This window comes from Arachis hypogaea, chromosome 19 (genome assembly GCF_003086295.3).
Source record: "Arachis hypogaea cultivar Tifrunner chromosome 19, arahy.Tifrunner.gnm2.J5K5, whole genome shotgun sequence".
NCBI lineage: Eukaryota > Viridiplantae > Streptophyta > Magnoliopsida > Fabales > Fabaceae > Arachis > Arachis hypogaea.
The window spans coordinates 17,409,444-17,414,027 of record NC_092054.1 but is presented as its reverse complement, the minus strand read 5'-3'; the positions used below and the strand labels follow the sequence as shown (position 1 = coordinate 17,414,027).

At 34.7% G+C, this 4,584-nt stretch overlaps 1 pseudogene; it reads left to right on the top strand.

The window, feature by feature from the left end:
* Positions 1 to 3,098: 3,098 nt before the first annotated feature.
* On the top strand, positions 3,099 to 4,313 carry LOC112778025 (RING-H2 finger protein ATL46-like; annotated as a pseudogene).
* Positions 4,314 to 4,584: the final 271 nt, after the last annotated feature.

Below are 4,584 nucleotides of genomic sequence, written 5' to 3'. Positions count from 1 at the left end.
TAGCCTGCTTTCGGCAAGTAAGGCCACTAGGGGAGTGTAGGAGTTGAACTTTCCAACTCGAGGAAATAAAAGTTTTGGGGTTGAGGATTGTCCCGAGCTCCCGCCTTTTAGGAGAGATGCTGAGTTCTTTCTTTTGGTAGAAACTACCTTTGACACATCCTCATCTCACATGTACTCCACAGCGATCTGTTGGATTTCTTCCATGGATTTTACGTCCTTGGAAGTTAGGTGCCTATGGAAGTCTCCTTCCAATAATCCAGCAATCAAGCACAAGCACACGACTTCGAGAGTTCGCATGTTCACCTCTAAAAGTGCTTTGTTGAACTGACTCAAGTAGTCTCGAATGCTCTCACCCACCCTTTGTTCTACTCCCAATAAGAAAATTGGGTGTTTTGCCTGAGTCCTTTGGTGGTAAAGTGAGCCAGAAATTTGACCTTGTTGTCAACAAAGGAGAGGATCTATCCAGAAGGTAATATATTATACCACATCATGGCTGGTTCTGACAATGTTATCGGAAAGGCTTTATATCGAATTGCATCTTCAACCCCTTCTAGGTTCATCCTAGCCTTAAAGGTATCGATATGCTCTTGGGGATCCGTCTTTCCGTCATACTTTAAGTCCGTTGGCTTGTCAAAATGCTTTGGCAATCAAACTTGAAGAACATGAGAGGCAAATGGGGTTTGACCCATGATGACGTGTTCTCGGGACTCCCTATGCCTTTTAGGTGTTGGACTCATTTGCGGAGTCCGCCTCCTTTTAAACTAGGTAGATCGTGATTCTTCTCCTGCCCAGGAATCGTCGTGCCGTCAGGGTGACCTTCTTTCGTCTCTATGACGTGGGGGAGAAGGTGAAGCCCTATGGAGTTTGCGCTTTTGTTCATGAGTTCTGGGATGAGGTTCCTCCTGTTCTCTGGCAGGGCGACTTTGAGAACGGGACCGCCTGGATAATAAACACTCAACCAACTGTTGTTGAAGCTTTAATTGATAGCATTCCAATTTTTGCATCCTGTATCACATTTCTTGCATGGCATGATGATAGTCATCTCCCAGGCAGCGAAATGACGGTTCTAGGTTTATAGGTTCAGGGTTCTCGTAACCAAGTGGGACTTCCTCGTGACTTGGTGTGACGTTTGTCTCATGTCCATCCACCCGTTGTTGGCTTTTCAACGAGGTTTTTAAATTAATGGTAGATTGAATCCATCGTTCAGCCATGATTCTTACTAAAGCGGGATCCCACAGACGCCGCCAAATGTTTGTGCTCAAAGCGAGGTCACGATCTGAAAAGGTGGAGACAGGAGATCCCAACTTCGTCAAGTACAGAACCAGGTCGAAAGGATAACCTGCAAGACACTCTAATGCTAAAGTCAGTAGTGTGCTAGGTAGTAAAGTGAGTTTCTCGTATGTTTACCTGTTGGTTGCTTCTCTCTTTTAGTCTTTGCCTTTTAAAGCTGTTGTTTTTTCAGTATTTAGTGCTCATTATTGTCGAAATTCGATAGTTACAGAATCAAATGACATGGTTGTTGCAGTATTTACCGTTATCCCATGAAGTCGATTATAACCTTAATCGCTTTATCGATTATATTTTCTTTTATTCGAAACACTATGATAAATTAATTTTTGACCAATCAAATTAAAAATACTATAAAAAAATATATATCACCTCTAACTCATGGGCTTTAATAGAATATTTTTTGCCTATATAGGGATTGGGGAAGAAAAAGAGTTATTATTAAAAAATTGTAATGAGAGTATACCCAAAAAAAAAAAAAAAATTGTTATGAGAAAGTACACGAATGATGGGGATCTTTTGAAAGAGGCTGATGCTAAAACTCATGATTGTTTGGTAAGCTGATTTTTGTCGTGGTTATCTGGTGGACACTCTTCGTTATGCTTCTATTAATCCAAGTGTTGACCCTTTTGTACTCTTGTCCTTTTGTACTATTTCTCTTTCTTCCTCTCTCTTTCAGAAATTTTGACACCACGCACTAACGCCAGCGTGCTTCAATTTTTTACATATTTATATTTTTACCAACTTGGATAAATGAGGTAATTGACTAATTTATAATTTCACACATTCTGCTGCTTAGTCTTGGATTTTTTTTAGAAATAAAATAAAAAAAATTTATATTTTTTCAAACATTATTTTTAAATTTTAATTTTTTAAATACGATTTTTTTTTTATTTAGAGCAAGTTTGTTATATTCCTGTAAACTTTATAAAAATTATAGAGTTCGCCTTATCTCTGTTAATCATCTTTCAAATATTTTAAACCCATGCCATTTTAATCTATTATCATCATCTCCAAATAGTATATAAATCTATAAGAAGTATACAAAAATACACAGACAACGAGCATAACTTCTTTAAGAATTTTTTTAATTATAAATTAAAAAAATAAGCCATATTTAACAATGATAACCATTATCATCATTTCCAAAAATATACAAGAACACCGGAATAAGCCATGTTTAACAAGAATTTTTTAATTATAAGTCGTATTTTATTTTGAAATAAATTTAAAAAAATATAAATTTATTCAAAATAAAATACGACTTATAATTAAAAAAATCCTTGTTAAATATGGCTTATTCCAGTGTACCTGTGTATTTCTGGAGCCGATGATAATGGTTCTTATTGCTAAATATGACTTATTTTTTTAATTTTTAATTAAAAAAAGGTTTAAATACTCTGCAGGTCTCTATAGTTTCACCAAATTTTTAATTAAGTCCCTATACTTTTTTCTTTTCAATTGGGTCCTTATACATTAATTTTTTTTTCAATTAAGTCCCTACTGTGAGAATATTCTATTTAAAAAAATAATATTCTCTTGTTTGGATTAGATATGCTAATTGGACATGTTTCTATTTTTCTAAAATACCCAAAACACCCTTGAAATTTGTCCCAAAAGAAAAAAAAAAACCCCTAACCGGCTCCTAATTTACTCTCTGAGAGTCGTGTGTGCAGTGTATTTCTCCTCCGTCGGTCTTGTCTGCCACTCGAAGTGCCTCGCCTCACCTCGCCGTCGAAGCCTATTCGCCACTCGGCGTGCGCTTCTTCTTCTTCTTGTGTTAAAATTTGAAAGAAAAATGGTGATTGGAGATGATGGGTTCAGGTACCAATTTGGTTACCACGGTCATTGGGTTTGGGATGAGTGGCACTTTTATTGTTTTTATGCGCACAAAAATCAATTGTGGAAAGATAAGAGGGAGTATTGAATCTCGCATGATGTATGAGATTGAATCCAAGATTGACATAGAAAAGGTAAAAATTTCACCTCTTTAAACCCCTCTCTTTTCCTGAGCTGATTAATTAAACTTTTTTTTTGAGTTGTGATTTGTGAACATGAGTTTGAGTTTTTGATATTTTGCTCAAATTTTTGTGAAAATTAGTTCTATACTATGTATTATTTGGTCATGGTTCTTAGATTGTTGTAATGATGCAAATGTTGTATCTTTTTTCTAGAATAAATCTGTGACTTGGCAATAAATTTCAATCAGATGTAGAATTGGTATATAGGTATTGAACAATGTATATACTGCCCTTTTATTTTATTCTTTTGTAAGATGAGTACGTGGTTGAGATTTTTTTACAGATCAATATTCCATATATCATATACTTCAGGTTCATGAATCTGCATATATCATATAATTCAAGTTGATGATATTATTCTTTGCCTAATTAGTAGTTTAATTTATACTTAAGTTGTGGTTTTGTTTATTTTACTTGTTTATCAGTTGGTGATTTAGATTTTAATTTTTTATTGTTTATGATAGCCAGAACATCATGCTAATGACCCTGAATCCGAGCCTGTTATGCTTGATGCAATCCCATTTTGAAATTGAACCAAGAGGCCTTCTATGCTATTGAAGATACATAGTTAAATTTGGTCTCTCAGTTTCAGTTCATGCACAACTTACATCTCATATGTTCCTAACCTCGTATTGTAACTTCTAGTATTTTCTAGATATTGTAATTATCTTAACATCATTTTTTTAAAAAAGCACTTCATGGATTCAAAATAAATTCAACCAAGGAGTCAATGAATGGATAACTAATTCGTATTATTTCTATGGGTGTGTCATATGTTTGGCAGATTACAGAAAAAGAAAAGTGTTACGCATCATGCCGAAATGTGATCACACATTTCATCTTTCTTGCATTGACATATGGCTGAGGAAACAATCCACTTGCCCGGTATGCCGTCTGTCGTTAAAAAACTCATCCGAGGCAAAACATGTTAGAACTGTTACATTTACCACGAGCCAGCCTCTTGATGAGTCGCATAAGAATCAGCCTTATCAATGTTGTTGTTGATCCCTATGTTGGTTCAGAGAGTGGGAGGTTGCAACACAAGAACTGATTTTTAGATTATTTGTATTACACCGAAATGTTTTCTATGATTTTTGTTTTTAGATTTCAAATTTCAATAACACAAATTACATAGTCTTATGGTTTTCTATGGCGTACCATGATAGGATAAAGATACAAACTATATTCCATGAATCCATATAAATATAAAATATTACATAATCATAATGATTACTTGAATGGTGGAAATTGAATTTTATATATACTTATTACTATT